The sequence below is a fragment of the Epinephelus fuscoguttatus genome, linkage group LG14 (assembly GCF_011397635.1).
Source record: "Epinephelus fuscoguttatus linkage group LG14, E.fuscoguttatus.final_Chr_v1".
NCBI classification, from domain to species: domain Eukaryota; kingdom Metazoa; phylum Chordata; class Actinopteri; order Perciformes; family Serranidae; genus Epinephelus; species Epinephelus fuscoguttatus.
This window is the reverse complement of record NC_064765.1, coordinates 9,933,922-9,954,007: the sequence shown is the minus strand read 5'-3', so window position 1 is coordinate 9,954,007 and position 20,086 is coordinate 9,933,922. Positions and strand designations below refer to the sequence as shown.

The following is a 20,086-nucleotide window of genomic DNA, read 5'->3' as shown; positions in this document are numbered from 1 at the left end:
GAATGTGTCACTTTGGGAAACTGTGCCGCTCATTATTTTGCCATTTACAGACAGTTTAAAGACAAACTGGTGAACTGATTAATGAAAAAATAATCAGATTAAGTAATAATGAAAATAGTTAGTGAGATACCCTGAAGTAAAAACTAAGCAAACAGTACCTATCCTTTAAAGAACGCTGCAACTGAGTTACTGCAAAAACTGTTTGGCTCAGTAGGGACGCCTAATGCCACATAATAGCAACTGAAAATCCCCCAAACCTCTAAACAGCACCTGTAAGCATTTAAAAACTTCCATCTGACACAAGTACAGAACACCACAAAATAAAACCAAGTTATGTACTCACAGAAAGAAACACTCATGTAGGAGCTAAATACAGCCTTTTCAGTGGGCTGGGTGTACGCAGCAAAAACACAAAGCAAATCCTAATTTCATGCAACCAATCATCTGGGAGGAAGCATGTTTGATGGGCTGCAGATGCTGACACAAACTGCCCTGCTGAAATATTTAAAGGGCTCCCATTCAAAGGGCACGACTTTTATAAATAGTGCAAACGGCTGGATCCGAACGGGATTTTTTTTTTCCCAGCCTGGGTCGGCTGCCAAGAGATCTGTTTATTCAGCTGATGAGAAATGTTGTTGAGCTGACGAGTGTCTCTAAATCACATCGGTCACAAGATGGCATTAGGCTTCTCCGTCAGCCTTCCCTCCTCTTCTCTGTGTAACCTACTGATACACTAAAAGGAGGAGCTGAGTGTTAAAAAATAAACAGGAAAGAGTACGCAAGTGGAGTGATATGCTTGACCACCCAAACCACTCGATTCTGGATCGTCTAAACATCTATTTTGGATTCTGGCTGGCTGGCCACGATGTCGGGAAGTGGCTGTCGTTAGGTACCGGAAACTCGCACATACTTGGCAAATAAAGCCATTCTTACTCTGATGATGTTGTCTTGCATTTGACTTTCTCTGATGACAGCTTAAACAAATAACTGTGACACTTGGTGATATTAATAGTGACTAAAGGCATGTTTAGCTGCACCCCCATAAATACCTGGATGCTGTGTGTGTTTTTTTAGCCTTTAAGCCTAATCTGAGAGACAGAGGAAAAACACACTGCACTATTTAAGACCTTGATTCCCATGATCCCTTGCCCATAAGATCATCTCGCAGATATTTGTATGTCTATTTCCACTGAGCTGGCAGGAAGGATAAACAATCCATTTCTGGCTCAGAGTCAAACTTAAAGTCTGAGAACCTAAACCAGATTTTAATGACTAATCTCAACTTGATGAAATGTAGGATCTGGATTACAGTAATTATCCACAACACAGACACACAGCAAACATAATATTCTTTCACGCTAAGTATAATCTATATGTTTGCTCATATAAATACAACATCTGCCTACATGTCTTCCTTCATCAAATGTCACGCTCATTAACCACTGAAGGTCAGGCCTGCACACAGCATGGCACTGTAACGCTGTTATATAATTCAAAAATAGTCAAGGAATTGGATGGTGGGTGGCCTCAGGCTAAACCACAACTCCCATACTAAATGTGGCTGCAATATTTACCATACATTATCTGAACTGGCTGGAGAGGCTTTCTCACTGGGAAGGAATTTTAAAAGACTTTTCACATCATTTGGATTTTGCCTTTCAATCATCTTTTGTCCAAGATTAACTCCGGATTAAGGAGCTGGAGCGCCTGCCTGCTTGATGAATCATTTTTGGTGGAGATATAATTATGAAAGTGACAGTGTAAGTCTTACTCAATGACAGCCTTTGACATGCCAACATGCCAGATTCCCAACTGCCCTAGCTGAGCCGTTTGTTTAAGACTTGTGGCACCAGCTATCAGTGCAGAGAGATGTGATGTGGAAAGACATTTCACTGCTCAATCTTGGCACAGGCTTTATGGACAGATAAAGGTTAAAATAGGGGTGGGGAATCTTTGTGAATGTCACGATTTGGATTCGCATTTGCTGGCATGATTCTATTCACAATCAGTTCTGGATTCAAAAATCAATTCATGCCTCAAAAAGTAGAAAAGGGGAAAGTACTTTAAGGCTCTTACTCCAGTGTAACACCATTCACTCATGTCTGATGAGTTTCAATATGAAATGTAACGGGCAATTAAACAAACACGTCTTGATGAGATCACTGCCTGCAGTGTGCAGCTTTAAAGCAAATGTTAGCAGCAGTTTTTTGGAAGCAAGTCAAGTGTATCAGTATATAGCAGTACCACACTGGCTCAATGCTACACACAACACTGTACAGACAGTACTTCTGAACTAAAACACAGTCCAGGCCAAGTTACTTTCTATGTCTCATCACAGTTGAGTATATGTTTTTCAAAGTGGTGATGTGTGAGTTGGCTGAAGTTCAGCACTCCACGTATCATAGCATATATAGTATTTGCAAAATACTTCACAGATTCAAAAATATTAGGTTATTACAGTGTTTCCCTTGTATTTGTTCCAGCAACAGTGCACAACTGCACAAGTTTTATTTTATATTTAGCACATCTGCTGACACAAGAAGGGCTGCAGACACATATTTGTACACAGTAATAGATGTCAAATTACATTTAAAAAATGTTTACCATACACCATATGTGTATCAATATTGTGACTCTAAAATTGTGTGTAAAAACAATCAACATGTAGAACACAGATACAAGTTACTTACACAAAAAAGATTATACCCAAATAGTTAGAGGTTTTTGTGTAATGACATCAAAACCAAAAACTGTAACAATTCGCCACGGTCTCCCCAAATCAATCACGAGTTTGTAGGCGCAGAGACAAAATCATTTAAATCCTGGAGAAATGCAGATGAGAAAGAGCTACTATACATGAGGGATGCATGACGGGAAAACAGTGTATTAATCCAAATTTTTCCCAAACGCTTGCCTTGTTTGAAGATGAACCAATAAGTGACTCTCGTGTGTATGCCCAGTTCTGATTTTTTTTACGGTCATCATAACGACATTGCCCAAAATCAAGTTTTTAAATCTGTGAATCATAAAGAATCCAGATCTTTATGTGAATCAACTTTCTCCTCAAGCTTTTTAAAATAATTACATGCATTAACATGTAGACTAAAGAATGATCAGATGAGATGTGTTGCAAAGAGTAACACAGAGCTCGAACAGCAAAATTTAAAAACTCTGTGAGCTCAGTGAGGCACAATTTAAGCTCAGTTACCTTTACGGAAAAATTATTTCAACATTCATAACATCTGGCTTTCATGTGGAGTGAGTGCGCACACACACACACACACACACACACACACACACACACACACACACAAACCGCCAGCACTGCCAGACATGTTAGAACAGAGTCAGCAGTCGCTCCCTTCCCTCCCCGCCCAGCATTCAGGCTTGGACCGAGCATGAGTAACCCAACAAAACTAGCAATCGCAGTGCAAAGCACCGCGGAAACGTCAACCCGACCATTACGTATGCTCGAAATAGAGCGCGTAGCCTTAAAGGAGAGGGTTAAACAATGAGCTGCAATTATAGCAAAACCCAGCCAAACCCTGTTGTTTTGTTTCTTCCGTTTCGACAGAAAGAAAAGGGCTGTTGCAGGTGATCTGATCCGTTTCCTGTGTGCAGCTTTTGTACCTGGATTATCTGCTATTGTTTACACTGTCACACCTGTGGAGAGTCTGACACATGGTATGAAAAGTTAACTGCAGCATTTCATGATATAGAAAAAGTACCTGCACATATTTGAAACTTTGCAGAGTGTGTAACAACATACAGCTGCATGAATTCCCCTCTGCCAGTCACTTGGGAGTGTGCCAGCATTTCCTGAAGCCACAGCCTCATAATTACTTCAATGGAAAGACAAAGTAAAGATAATATAAGTCCTTATTTGGCCTGATTGTTTACCCTACACCAAAGCTCAAACAAGACTTACAACTGCAATTACAGCTGTGATACTGAGGTATAAATCTGCTGCTAGGAGCAATTCATAAGCTCAGGTATCTACTGTTACTGACCCAGGACTGAACCTGGGTCTCAGTAACATGTCTACCTGCGACCAATCTGGGCAAAATCAAGAAAATATCCGACAGGAAACACTGAGAGCTGAGGTAGCAAGCGTGTGAGATAAGCTGATAATATCCTTGGGGGGGGTGCTAGCAGGTTAAATCTCTCTGGTGCACTTCCTTCAGGGGACTCAAGCTTCACTAAGAAGGCAAAGTAATCAAAGGAAAAAACACAATCCAAGGAAAGGGGGGGAAAGGAGACAAATGCAGGAGGAACTGACCCATTTTCTTTCTTCTGTCCCCTTTGGTGAACTTGAGACAAGGATAGGAGTCATGCAGCATCCCTGCAGTTGCAGAGGAGGCATGCAACACTGGTGTAAGCAATTTTCAGGACTCAAATGGAAATAATGCCACTTTTAGAAACACGAGGTAATCTTCAAAGACACATGGCCACCTCTCTGAAAATCCTCACCTCTTTAAAAGCTGACTTTCCTGAGATAACAAAGTTTGCACCCAAAAGCAGCTGCATGGACTACATAATGTAGAGTGATATGAGTGCAGAGCCCAGGGCACCTGTATAACTTACACCTACAAGGACATTTGACTGCATACACACCCACATAAAGATAACACATGCAATCAGACGGTAGGAGATAGAGTTTCTCCTTCTTTATGGCAATAATAGTAATATCATCCACCCCCATTCCTCACTTACATTGTCCTCATACTCAAAATATGATTCCCCATATACCTTATCTTCTAGCAACAAGGCCGAAGGCAGATCGAGTGAAAAAATCTGGAGAGAGCCTTTTATAAACAGCTACTGAAACGGTATGAAAATATCCTCGTAGCGTGTACTGGGCTTTCCTGGAAGAATTTGCATAGCGAGGAGACGATTATGTAAAAAGTGTATAACAGGTTATCTCCAGTTACCTATGTATAGCTCCATAGATGCTTTCTTCTGCAGCTCAGGTACTGTGTCTAACAGTTTTTTTGTATTTACTGTGTACTCTGAGCATCAGTGAAAGCCAGCCTTGAGGCTAGGGATTCAGTTGAGCTTTTGATGCTGAGTTTAATACCCAGGAAATCACTCGTAAATTCAGAAAAACAACACATCCAGCATGCACTGAGGTGTGTACGTAACAGGTAATATCATATGTGGTTTCATGAGTATAAGTACAGTAAAATGTAGCTTAAAAGCTCTAGAACAAGACTGTAAAACAACTGTTATTCATATAAAGAAATAAGTGGGAGGGAGGGGATGCCTTGTGCAATTACAGGCTAACCCATCACACATTCCAACGTAGATTCAACTGAATGAGTCACCAACACTCACACCAACCATCATTGTTCATGCATTTCCTTTTTGTTTCCTACTCAGGCAGTGCTCTTCCTGCCCAGACTACACCTGCACCATCTCTCTTTCCAATGCTGAGCCAAGGCTGTTTCGATCTCAAAAACACAAGTTGTTTTTCTTCCACTCCCCCCCCCACATCTGGAGCAGAGACCTAGGTAGGTAGCATGTCACACACTGTATGCTGGGGAATGGGCCACACAAGGTAGCTGATTAACCTACCATGTGTACCGGATGAGCTTCAACTGTTAGTAATTCATACAGGGGATCCCCTGACTGAATGTGCTGGCTGACACGTTTGATTTCAGTTGTGACAAACATCTATGTAGTGTGCAACATTTATTATAACACAATGACAACAAGCTCTTTGTGACTTGGCAAAGGACATGTGAGGTGCAAGGTAGTTAAAACAAGCAACCATGGGACACAGGTTAAGATGGAAAAGCATCTCCTCTGCTGTAGTGCTATAGAGCAAGATAATAGGTCCAAGAAATGCTCAACACCTGACCTCTGACATCTCTGGAAATAATTTGTCTTTAGAATAAAATTATGGTCATCCAACCCTTAAGTTAAAACTTTGCAGTAAAGTGTGAGGACACCCATTCACTTTTCTGCCCTGATTGCTCTCTGGTCTAATATTAAACAGAGGGGAAATTGTTGACATTCCTGAGTACTAAGACAACATCATTGCAGTTTGTTTTTAAGGGAGAGGAAAGAGAGGGGAATTTGCAGCTCCAAAACGGGATTGATTAGCATGGCTTACACATCATTTTGTGCCATTCAAGACATCTACACATGCTTTGCAGTGCTGGAGGAGGGATGTGTAGGGCACTGAGGGCATGGTAATTACACCACAATAACAAGGGGAGGAATTTTGGCTACGTTTCCCAAGGAATTTTGGACGGTAACGTTAGCATACAATAAATATAGACACAAAGTTAGCATGATGTAGGCACTTTTCCTTGAGGGCACTATGGGCAAAAGTTAGCATGAGAAGAGCATAAAACAAAAGTGGGCAAACATTCAAAGTTATAAATCTCCATTAATCAGTAATCCGTTGAACATGTTTTGCCATATCAAGTTAAAACAAAATTCCTCAACTAAGCTAACAGAAAAAACTCCAGTCGGTTACTCATATTTCATGGCAGCAATCCCTGTGAAATATCCTGGCAGCATCACCGTTGGTGAGGCAACTTAACTGTTCCCACTTTACTTTGAAGCGTCTTTAAACACTTCAAAATACTTGCAAAAATTAACACTACATAAAATTATGTGAATAGACGTCATTTAAATGGGTTAGAGTAGCTCAAATGCCGTAACGTTAAAGTTACTCCTAGCTAGCTAAACTCGTAACCGTTAAGATTCCCAGTGTGGAGGATTTAAAAACGGGATAAAAGCATCTCGCCAGTGAAGCAAAACTCACCTTGTTAATGAGAAAACAAGTTATTCCTTTTAAAAAGTGTTAATCCGAGCGAGCTTATTTGGCTTTGTTGAAAAACAGAAGGAAAGGAAATCCACAGTTTGGAAATACTTTAGGAAGTTTGGGAGAAGCGTCGTCGTTGTTGCCGCCTTCAACTGAAGCCACATTCTGTTCCCCGCTGGAGCCGTAACAAGTAGATAGGAATACATGTGCGGTGCATGGAAGCGGGAAAGGGGGGGGACTCGGGACGACGGTGACAAATTTACACCAACGACGCTTACACACACACACTTAAAAACAAACTACCTAATTTAATAAAATTATAATATAGTCAGTAATATACTTCACCGTATTAAAGAGCGTGTTTATGCCCTTTAATCTCGAGGATCTCCGCGCACCTCCCCTAACAGAATCCACATTTGGTATCGCCCACGGCTGCCTCTCATTCCATTCCTCCCGACTGTGCTGGACTGGAGCTCTGCCGCATTAATTTTGGAAGACGGCGGGGAGAAATAGTAACGGCGTCGCCCGTCCGTATGTATTAAAAGCGCACTCAGAAAAAGTTTTGCGATGCAGGGGCAGTGTATTTTTACATGCGGATCACCAACACTCTGCAGCCTGGTTTCTTTTAAATGCCCTTTTCTGACCAGGACCATAATGAAACATGTAGAATAAATCACTTCACAAGGATAGACGAAGGATACCAAGACCCCATTTATAAAACACCCCAATTATATGATATCATAGGACATAAAATTATCATAATGCATTCTACCATAAAATTACTTTGAACTTAATGGGAAGTCAAATTTTAACTGCCTATATAAATATTAGAGCAGGGTAAGTGAGTTTTGCTGAGTGAGGCAGTGACTTAAAGTTAAATTGACTTTAAATCAAAAGTCACTTAAATGGCATAATATTAAATAGTATCAATTAATATGCACAGAATCTTTAATGTAACTGGTTGTCTTATGTCAGAATCAGGTTTATTGGCAAGAGCTTTGCACACAAGAAATGTTCCTGCATATCTTGGTGCATGTCAAAGTAAAACAAAAATAAAAATAAAACAAAATAACTCAAAATAAAATAAAATAAATAAAAATTAAATCAAATTAATAAAAATAAAAAGGCAAATGTTCATAAAAGGCAAAAAAAAAAACAGAAAAATATCATTTAAAAAATATGAAAAAATTGTAAAATAAATCTGTTTTTAAAATGTAAAGAGCTGTACAGCATTTAAAACAAACTACATATGCAAAAATCACTTTTGTACATTATTAGCTACCACATCAACGCCAACCTTACATAAGTAGGTACAGTAAGTAGGAAAAATGTTCAGCTCAGAGTGGACACCAGCTGTGCCACAATAATAAATGTACACATGCTTCATTTCCATGCTTATAAAGATAAATTCCTTTTATACAGGACCCTCACACTCCTCCTAAAACCCTGTCCTCCCCCTACTTTACTAGCTACAACATCAATGCCATTGACAAGGACTAAGGTTTTGTTGGACACATGTAAACGGGGGTTTTGGGGTTCTCCACCAGAAAATTTTGAGCATCAAACGATTAGTTTTCTGCATTCTGGTAAATTTTATGCATCAATTTATGGCTGAAATGTCTTATATTTTTGAAAAATAAAGCGCTCTGCTACTGTCATGTCATACCACTGGACAAATACACGTGTTATAAATATTAAGAGGGACTTGTCCCCTGTGTCACCCCAGAAATCTACACCTGGCAATTGAATCACTGAAGAAGAAATAAAGGAAACCTCTTTTGCAGACTGTAATGTTTTGTGCTGTGTTTCCTCTTATTAAAACCCGAGCCAGTGAGTTCAAAGGGAAACTAGGAATGAGGGAAGCGGTGATATAAAGTGGCGCCAACCTTACATAAGTAGGAAAAATGTTTGGCTCTGAGTGGACACCAGCTGTGCCACGATAACAAATGTACACATGCCTCATTTCCATGCTTATAAAGATAAATTCCTTGTATACTGGACCCTCACACTTCCCCTAAAGCCCCGTCCTCCCCCTTCAACATGTCAGCCACTGGCTTAAAAGTGGGGAGCGCCCCTCTTAGTTGACATGGTGACCTGTAATTAGTGCTCGGGGGCCCAGACTCGGCTCAAAACTGCTTGTCAGAGAGAGAAATGGAGGGGCAAACATGAAAAGGGGCGCGGAAGTGTGCCTGGTCAAGCTAGGCTAAACCCCCTCTGGCCCAGAGTGCGTATGGCTTTGAAGTGACATCAGAAAGGGACCTGTGAACAACAAAGGTGGCCAGAGACCATTATCTTAAATAAACTGCAGACCACAAATCCCCAATCCCTGGATCAGACGCCAAACGGATTGAGTTACTGTTATGTTTGAAGCTGCAGAAAGAGTCAAAATGTAAATCTTAATGTCATTTGGTGGGGGTGGCATAAAGTATCTGTGACACCCATTAACACTAACAGTACCTCTTTGTTTGTGCAACATATTCAAAACAGTTTCATTCATAATTTTGGTTACCCGAGCAGATTGCTGTCTCTGCCCACTGGTTCCTTGTAGGACGCTCATATAAAGACTCTTTGTCCTCTAAAACACAAAAACTCCTTTTCTAAACACAATCCAAAAACCACTGTAACAAATGCCACTCCACATATGACACATCTGACATGCTGCACAGCTTATATCCCTCCTCTTCCTCCCTCTCAAACCGCAGAGTGCTTCCAGTCTTTGTCTGCATCACCCCGTCTTGATTTGATTAGCTGTGTCTCTGGCCGGTGGTGGAGGTGCAGCGGGGAGCAGGTCGGACTTCTGGTTGTGGCAGTATCTGACTAATTGAAATAACTCCCTCTGTGTTTCTGTCTCCCCAGGGGAAGATGAGTAGCCCTCCTCCCCTCGCCAGACTTCAGTCAGCAGGGAGAGTCCTTGCCATCAGCCCTTCCCTTGGTTTAATGTGACACATACTCCAGCCCCCAAAGCAAAGCAAAAACATAGCACTTTCTCTTTTCTGTTGTACTGTAACACTGAATGATAACACAGAAGAGGTTAAAGCCATTTACTGTAACAATTACAAAAGCTGTAAACAACCAAAAAAAAATATTCTGTGGTCAGGCTGTTCTCATGCACTGTTCATAGGTATACAAAAAGTAATACACCAGAATGTGTACATATATATATATATATTTATATATATGTAACCCACGTAATCATGAGCCAGTATTCATATTTAACCCTTGTAACTGGGAAGGCTGTGATTACGTGACCCATATGCTGACTGGAGTAAAAACAGATGTAGTATAAATAGTGAAAGTCCACGTAAGGATGTGGGTTGAGGTGGTGGGTCACACAAATGTGACTTTCCCCCTAGGAGACTGCTGATCATGTTGCGTGTTAAAAAAAAGTGGTTTTATTTTATGGTATGTCGTCACCACGTGTCTTTTCTTAAACCTAACCTACATAACTTTACTTTCCTACACCGAACCTCTTTTCTTAAGTGTTAAATAGGTAACATTAGGTTAAGTACGCAACCTGATGATCCTCAACCATGTTTCTTTTATTAAACCGAACCTATATAACTTTATCTTTCTAGACCTAAGCTACGTAATCTATGTAACTTAACGTTAATATGTAACTTTACTTTAAGCAGGAAATGTCAGGCTAAGTACACAACATGACGACGCCCAACCAAGTTTCTTTTCTTGAGCAACCTATGTATTTTTACTTTCCTAAATCTAACCTATGTAACTTTACGTTAAGTACGTAACTTTACTTTCCTACACCAAACCTATGTAACTTAAGTATTAAGTAGGTAACGCTGGGTTAAGTACGTAACATGGCAACACTCAACCAAGTTTCTTTTTTTTAATTGAACCTCCCTAAACCTAACTTGCGTAACTGTACTTTAAGTAGGTAACATAAGGCTAGGTGCGTAACATGACAACCGAACCAACGTAACTTTATTTTTCTAAACCTACGTTATGTAAATTATGTAACTTAACACTTAGTATGTAACTTTACGTTAAGTGGGGAATTTTATCTTAAGTATGTATCGTGATGACACCCAACCACGTTTCTTTTCTTAAACTGAACCTATGTATTTTTACTTCTGTAAACCTAACCTACTTAACATTACGTTAAGTATGTAACTTTTCTTTAAATAGGAAACGTTAAGTTAATTACGTAACATGACAATGCCCAACCATGTTTCTGTCCTTAAACCGAATCTATGTTTCTTTTGTTTTATTTAAACCCAAACTATGTAAACTATGCAACCTAACGTTAGGCACATAAGTACGTGACAAGACAACATCCAACCAAGTTTTTTTTTCTTAAACTGAACTTATGTATTTTTACTTCCCTAAACCTAACTTATGTGACTTTATGTTAAGTATGTAACTTTACTTTAAGTAGGTAACTTCGGGTCAGTTATGTAACGTGATGATGTCCAAACCTACGTAACTTAACCTTCCTAAGCCTAACCCACGTAAATGGACTGCACTTGTATAGCACTTCACTCTCTACTCTTCCAATCACTCAAAGCGCTTTCAGAAGATTTTAGAACCTGACTGCTCTCATTCAGCCATAGGAGTGAGGTTGTTGCAACCTTTCTTCTGCCATCTGTTAAGTCCAAACTTAATTGCAGTGTGGTCACGATTGTTGCATTTGGAAGGTGTTGTATTGTTGTTCGAGGTAATGCATTCCTCAGATTTACTGGAAACCTTTATTTTTCTGCACACTAAATAATCAGGCATATTTGAACTAATCTTGATGGCCCTTCTATTTGCCTTCAAAAGAATGCTTGTAAATTGCTGCAGTTTAAATCTGACAACAAGCATGTGTTTTCAAGACTTCTTGGAGCTCGGACATAAAAGTCCAAGAAGCCGTGCGTTCAGTCAGAGTGCAGCAGATGTTGTCTAATGTGGTTATCGGTGCTCTGTTATGTAAAAAGCAGCAGTGTAACTTTGGGTCAAGAGAGGAGTTTCCCGGTTTTGAGTGCCAGATCAAACAGCACTGTCTGTATTATATTGCTTGTCATATTTATTTTTTGTACTTTCTTTGAATGAGCTTGAACGTACGTAGATCCATTCTCAGACAATAAGGCAGATGGCCGGTCAGTTGCATGAGATCCTTGATTCAATATTCTCTTCCCTCAGGGAAATATGAGAGAACTAGAAGAGGGGTATCAGCTTGGAGGATAAATTACAAAGTGTTATGGTGAAAGGAAGCTCGCGAGGTGCACTCCAGAGTACAGTAATTCTATTGGAGAGCAATATTGAAATGGATCACACGAAAGTTTTGAGAATGAACGTCCTCGTCCTGCAATATTGTAAGGAAAGTGCAGCCGTAATTCTGAAGCCCTGGCGTGCTATAAAGTTAGTTGAAGAACAGTAGAAGATCCCCGCAGGCAGGCAGATAGATGAGGGCATTGATCTAAGTTATTGTGCCAAAGCCCTCTTCAGATGCTGTCTGAGAACCCATTAATTTCTCCGTGGCACCAGTAATGGCACAGTAAGCAGAAATAATGGAGCAGAGATTAGACAGCTTGTTATATTGTCTAATTATTATGCACACAAAACTGTTGTGGTGCAGCTTCTGAAAGCAAATGTCAGGAAGAATTTTTCCCATTTCCCTCCAGATTTGAACGTTGTTTGTTCTCGTTGTTGATAAAATGTGATTCACCAACAGTACTTGTGCTTTTTTTTTTTTTTCATTGTTTAGCAGAAAACAATCGCTGCTGTATTTGCTGACACAAAAGCACCAAGCACTCGCCGCTGGAACGTTCAAGTCATCCTCACATCTGCAGAGTCACCAGCTCGTTGCTCAGCGCACAGCAAGAGTGAGAAAGTGACAGAGGAAAATATAAACAAAGGAAGAAAGTGAGGGAGTAATGGAGGGGGGGTGGAGGAGTGCGAGTCACCAGATGGTACAGTGAAAAGAATACACAATGGTAACACTACACTGGCTTCATTCACTGTGCTTATGTAAGCCTATACCGCAAGAGTATACACAGCTCGGGTGCAGAGTGTAGCATCACGCTGGCATCACTGGCCGGAGACATCATGAGAGAAACATCCCTTTAATGCTCTTTAAAAGACACTTATTTTATTTATAAATACACAGATATAGTATATTGGCGTACTTTCAGTCCTGGAAGTGAAAAGGTTTACAAGATATTTGTATTAATCCAATAATTTTAGCTTAAAAAAAAGTTCTAATTTATTGCAATTTGGGTCCTATATTGCTTTTGCCATCTTTTCTAATATTTTCTTTATTCTTTATTTGTCATGTGGATCCCCATTATCTTCCACAAAGTGATCTCTAGTTGTCGAGGCAAACAACTGCCCACCTATAAAGTGGTTCTGTTTTAGGTTCCTGTTTGTTAAAGGAAGTTTTCCCCGCTGTCATAGCCAAGTACTTGCTTGTGGGGGATTGGTGGATCTCTGGAAGTGTAGGATAAGGTGCTAGACCTGCTGAAAAGATAAGATAGATGGTAGGTAGGTAGGTAGATTTTATTAATACCCTTGGGGACATTCAATTTACATGCATTAAATGGAGAGATGTCAGAGCGAGGGGGGTGCCTTGGACTGGCGCCCGAGCAGTTGAAGGTTCAGTGCCTGTCTCAAGGGCACCTCAGCGGTGCCCAGGAGGCGAGCTGGCACCTCTCCAGCCACCAGTGCACACTCTGTATTTGGTCCGGACAGGGACTTGAGCTAGCGACCCTCTGGTTCCTAAGCCAAGTCCCTATGGGCTGAGCTACTGCCGCCCCAGTGTCCTGAGTTGACTTTTGTAATGATTCGGAGCTATAAATAAAACTGACTTGACCTGACTTGTCTTCCTGCGGTGCGCGCACACAAACACACACACACACAAAAACACCAATATCAGACGAGTAAGAGTAACACAGTAACACAGTGAGACGAGAAAATGTCATATAAGACAAATATAAAGATCTGAAAATAAATGAAATGACTCAGCCTGTAAAACAATAAATTGCAGTATCCTTTAATAGAGACAAAAGCAAAACTATCAGAAACACAAGAATCTATTGGTCATAATAATATTGAATTTGTCAAAGCAGTTGCTACAGTAACATCTGTTTACGCAACGCTAAGATGAAGGTGATAAGACAAGAATCTTGAGAAGTCGGTTAACAAGCCAGCAGTTTATCCATCTGAGCTTATTTATTTGGAGGTAAAACAGACAGTGAGCAGTAATAATTCTTTGCATGGTAAATCTACAGTAAGCATGATAAATTGAATGAGGAGGTCAATTTATAAGATATACTTTAATCCCTGAGAGGAAATTCATTTTTCTCACTCTGTTGTCATACACACACACAGGCCAGTAACACACACACAGGCACAAACAGGACCTATACATGCATTACATGGAGAGATGTCAGAGCGAGGGGGCTGCCTTGGACAGGCGCCCTAAGCAGTTGGGGGTTTGCTCAAGGGCACCTCTCCAGCTACCAGTCCATGCTCTGTATTTAGTCCCAACAGGGACTTGAACCAGCAACCCTCTGGTTCCCAAGCGTCCCTGTGTTCTGAGCTACTGCCGCCCCATGATGGATGTTTGCAACAGAAACTGGGAAACACATTTACTCTTCACCTTAACTGTCCCCTCCAGTAAAGTCTGGACACCCTGGATGTTTATTTAAAACCTATGAAACAGTGATGCAGCCATAACGCCAGATCTCAGCAGAAACGATGGCTGAACATAAAAATAAATAAATAAAAAATCAGATCCAAGTTGTAATAAAGCAGAGTTATCTTCAGTGATAAAGACTGCTGGTTAGAAAAGATGGTTGCAAAGTGTGCATGCTGCAATATTTATAGTTTTAAAAAATGTCTTCTAATAGTTCATGAGGATGTAAATGTATTCAAAGCATTTCTTAGACCTCAAGGATACACACTACTGTTTCTGAGAAATGCAGTGCAAGACCAGCACAGTAATTAGTCCTTGTCAGTAAGGACGACTCCAGAATTGATTATAGTTTCTCCTAAATGAGGAGCAGTTATACTGGTAGTGATCGTCTCCTAAATGGACCTGAGTGTATGAGGAATGCAGTGTCTGCTGAGCCCACAGCCGAGCTGACGGAGAGCCAGGAGGCTGTGTGAATGCACGGGGACGAGGCCAGGTATGACAGCTGGTGCTTGGATCTGGCCCGTATTGACTCACAGCTCGTGGCGTGACCCCGTGTTGCTACATTCGCCATGTGGACGCCATCTCAAAACAAAACAACATGCCTCTGCACCCAAAACACACAGGAGACACACTGTATACTGTAACCTGGCTCATATTTCTGCAGGGCACGTTGAACATAGTGAGATCAAAAACTGCACTTGAAAATAACACTGACTCATTAAAAACAGGGACCAGTAGGGCATCTTTTGAAGCAACAGCGAGCTAAAGTAAAGTCTGGTTTCCTCCTCAAGCTGGCACATGTCTGTCTTTTCTATTAGCGAGCTGCTGCTAACAAAATAATGGTTGTCTATGCTGATGTGATAAGATTGTATCACCCAGTACAGTGGGAGATGCCCTTTGAGCTCAGCATGTGTACAGAAAACCTCACAACAGGGCCAGTCCCTATATGATATGTAGTACTGATATGCATTTGCTTATTTTAGGGAAACAGGTGACACTAATGTCAATCAAAAAGCCATCTTATGTCCTTGACTATTTTATTTACAGCTAATGTACTAATAAATCTGGTGTGATGTTTCATGGTGAAAAGGCAGGTATGAAACAGTTTACCTTTTGAGACATGCCCATCTAAAGATAACTTGCAGGAACATTGCTCAGCTTGTTTGCATGTTAGTGCTACCAGCTGTTGAGCAGTTATAATGGCAGCAGAAATGTGTTTCATGTCGTCCCTGTGCTTGTGAGTTTATGTGCATGTGCCATAAAATAAAAGAGATCAACTCTCAAAACCAGTGCTCCAAAAACTCCACAAGGCACCTTTAAACTGCAGTTGTATTGATGGATAAACTTTCCATTTCGGTAGATTATTCATCCAGTGTTGCTGTAAACTAAGGTCCTAAGCTCCTCAGTTAAAGGGACAGTTCAGCCCAAAATCAAAAATACACACTTTTCCAATTACCTGTAGCGCTGTTTATCAATCTAGGTTGTTTTGGTGTGAGTTGTCAAGTGTTGGAGATATCTGTCTTCTCTTGAATGTGATGGAACAAGATGGCACTCAGCTCGTGGTGCTCAAAAAGTAACAGTAATGTCTCCTTCCAGAAATCAAGACCCAGTTACTCAGGATAATCCCGACACCCAACATGGTCTCACTTCTAAGATGTCGAAATCTGGCACATGGGCAGTGATGTCCGACATCAGACACCAACAAAAAAAGTCGTCCTTTAACGTCGGCATGATACGCGGCTGGTTGCCGTCATAGTTTTACGGTGGCCAGTGGCAGCAGGGGGATATGCAGCAGGACAAGAACCAAATTTAAGGCGGCAAAAGTCCAAGAAGGGTGGTTGGGAGGGGTGGTGGATGGGTCCAACAAACACTGACTTTCACCTGGGAGAGCCATGTACACGTCCTGTAAGATTCTAAAGCCAAACCCTGTTCACTGTCCTAAACCCAACCATGCGCTTTTGTTGCCTGAACCCAACCATGTGCTTTTGTTGCCTGAACCCAACCATATGCTTTTGTTGCCTAAAGCCAACCAGATGGAGGAAAAAAATCATATCAAATCGCGGTGATGTACCGAAGTAGTGCATTTATTTTGAAAGAGACCCACAACACCAATGACCAACGCACTCAGAGTACTTTGTGCATCGTACGTATCTGGACGTGAAAAGTCCATGACCAAATGTCAATATTATTAATATTTTGACAGACCTTGTTGTGAGCTCTTAAATGTAGGAACTATGTTCTTTGTACCAAACTACAACCACCAACCATATCACCGAGCAGCAGGAAGCGTGCATCTACTCATGGATGAGAGGCTTGTGCGTGAGATGTAAACATCGATGGCGTCCTCCTCGGCTGAGCTGTAACGTCAGCTTGCTCAGTGGTGCTAGCTGAGCTAGCAGTAGATGCACTCTTCCTTCTGCTTAGTGATACAGTTCTCAGGTGTAGTTCGGTAGAAAGAAAATAGTTCCTACATGAAACTGCTCACAACAAGGTCTGTGGATTATCTTGAGTAACCAGGTCATGATTTCTATAAAGAGACTTTGCTGTTGAGTTTTTGGAGTGTATTTTCTGGCACTTTTTTGGCACCACAAGCTGAGTGCCATCTAGTTCCATTATGCTGGAGTGAAGGCAGACATCTTTACGGCTGATACTTCCAACACTCTGCAACTCACACCAACACAACCTAAGGGTGCATTCAGAAATACTCAGTCAAAGTGCCAAAGTGCACTCCAGCACAAACTGAACCATTTTTTGTACCTTTAAACTCTTTAAACTACATTTACCAACCTTTTGTACCATTTGCCTTTATTTTGTACCATAGTTCATCTTGTCAGGTGTCACAGTCTTAAATCTCACTTTGAAACACTCAAACATTGACTGGAACTTTCCTAACTACTGCCCATCACTTTCATAATAGATCACTGACGGGTATATGTGCTAAATTATTAATTTCAAGTATTGACTGCAATTCTGAGAATTGCGTGATGGAGAATTTATTTGTGCTTTGCCCATGTGTGGCCTCTCTGACTATTAAGAGCTCAGGACAGGAGAGAATTGGACGACGGTGATAAACGGCTAATGGACCTTTTTATAACAATCGTAAACTATTATTGATTTTCACTGTCTGTCAGTGTTGGTTGCTGTGATTGGCCACAGCCAGAGATCAAGGACTCTGATGCTGGTCAGCCACAGCTGGTCTTTGTGCCTTTGAGCAAGGTTAGCGAGAAGGAACGGATGGACGGTTGGCTGTCCTCCGGCCAAATTCAAGCTGAGGTCGACAGAGGCTTCGTCCTTTACAGTCACAACTAGATTTCCTCTTCTGCTTGGGTTGACAATAAAATATTTTCCCCGTACTACGAGTCGTTGCAGTGTGTAGTTATTGTAAACATGTATTGAACAAAGGAATAAAAATAACAAACAGCTGAACTATGAGATCTCAACACCTGGGGCTGGTGTGCAGGTTGTGACTTGTGCTATTAATAACTACCATATATTAATATTATGTGTTGTCTGGCAGTCAAGGTTAAAGTGTGTCAGTGAAAAGCTCCTGAGCAAGCAGTTGCCTTGTGACTGATGTTGTGCGCTCAAACACAGGACACCTTGAAAACCATTTTCCCCCCTCAAGTCCATCAGCTTCCCAAGTTACGGGTGATTAGCTGCACTCTGAAAGACTGGAGTTTATTGTTACTTCCTAAGCTGAGCAGCACATCCGAAGTCCATTAACATGAATTAAGATGTTTACCCTTTGGTGAAATCCACAGCTCTCAGTCAGCGGGTTATTGTCTGTCCCACCACAGGTCACTGCTTGTCCCTGACTCATAAATCACCTTGTCCAACATCTCCCATCAGGTTTTACGGCGGATTGTCACAGCAGGGATTAGAATATCTGTTGTTGGTGTGTATCAGGGATTAGTGTTGATTGTAATCACTGATCCTTCCTAGCCATAGAGGTCACAGAGCCGGAGGCCAGGGAAAGCCAACAAAACAACAAACCCCCCCTCTTCTTCAGCTCTTCCCCACCCCCGCTGCATGGAATGTGTGTATGTTTGTTCCTCATTGTTAACTCTCAGTATCTGCACCACCAATGTTGTACTAACTCATGTGTCATTCCAAAGAATAAATGTCAAGGCATGCAGGTTAATGTCCCGAAAAACACTCTCTGCATGATGAACATGGACAAGTCAGTATCTGCGGGATACTGAAGTGAGACCCCCCCACCCCACCCCACCCCGTTACGACAGCAATAAAAACATTCTCTGAATATGTGAGTGGGGGGTTGAGAGCAAAGTAAAAGTGGAGATCCTGACAGAAAGACTTCACTGAGATATACACCTTAACAGCTCTAGTATTTTGGGTTACACATTCAAAACATGTCCATAAATTTGACATTGCTCACTCCAGTTTTATTACAGGGTTCAGTGGGCATATGTTTGAGTGAAGAAGACCAAAATCTACTGGTGACTAAATTTAAAGGCCCAGACACAACAAACCAACATCGAGAACTAGAGGCAATGAGAGCCCATTGCTGCGTTGCCTCTTGTTGCTGTGTCTCAGCCAAAATGTTGCACATGAACACACCAAACTGACAGCCAATAAGCGTGTATATTCTGCATCTGCGTAATAAGACATACCCCTCCATACCGGCTGATGGTAGATGTCTGTAATCGTTACTTGAAACGGGTAACTGGGAGACCATCCTAACACTAGATAGCCAGTTAACATATCAACAACACAATCCAATATTGAAAGAACAAACTATATTTACTGTGCACCAGTGAAGAACAATGCAAGGTCTTGTTTTAGGTCTTTGGTTACTTTCCTCACTTCTGTTTCTCTTCTCGTGTGCTGAGCTGAACTGCCAGTCGGAGTGATTTCTTTCGCCACCAGGCTCAACAGGCTCAACGGTGTGGGACACACTTCACTGACAAAGGCGTCACATGCTGACCAAAGGCCAAACATCAGCTTGGTGTGTCAGGGCCTCAAGAGGGGGGGATCCTGACAGAAAGATGTAGAGAGTGTTTTTCGGAAAATTAACCTGCATGCGTCAGAAACCAACGCCAGCAGCAGGACAAGGACAAAAGTTAAGGCAGTGAATGTCAGAGTGGGGTGGGCAGAAAGGGTGGTGAATGGGTCCAACAAACACTGACATTCACCCAGGAGAGCGTTGTTCATGTCTCGTAAGATTCTATAGCCAAACCCTGTTCTTTTTTTCCTAAATGTAACCACATACTTTTGTTGCCAAAACCGAACTACATGCGTGATGAGACTGTTTGCAAATGTTGTGTGTCCCCGAATGTCAACAACCAGTGCACCCAGGGTACCTTGCACGTTGTATCTGGTCGTGGAAAGTCCGTGACCAAGCATGTCAATATGTGGCAAGGTCGGAGTGAGAATGTGTTGGATATAAACCTTAGTAGCTCAGTATTTTGGGTTACACATGTACAAACCCTGTCCATCGATTTGACTTTGCTCACTACAGTCTCATTGCAGGGCTCAGTGGGCATTTGTTTGAGTGAAGAAGACCAAAACTTATCAACTGATGACTTGTTAATTTTAAGGCCCCAAGTCTAGTGAATTGTGGTAATAACTCAACACAACAGATTTAGGCTGTCTTAAGCACACAGATGTAAAATCAGTCTTTAAAGTAGCATTATTAAATCTGTGTTGGTCACTTGGGG

General features: G+C 41.3%; 1 protein-coding gene across 1 annotated transcript in view; it reads right to left on the bottom strand.

The window, feature by feature from the left end:
• The window catches only part of frmd6 (FERM domain containing 6), a 35,422-nt gene extending 28,472 nt beyond the window's left edge, over positions 1–6,950 (bottom strand). The window contains exon 1 of the mRNA XM_049595679.1: positions 6,776–6,950. The gene's annotated coding sequence lies outside the window, so the exon portion shown is untranslated. The remainder of the gene's footprint in view (positions 1–6,775) is intronic.
• Between the last annotated feature and the right edge of the window lie 13,136 nt (positions 6,951–20,086).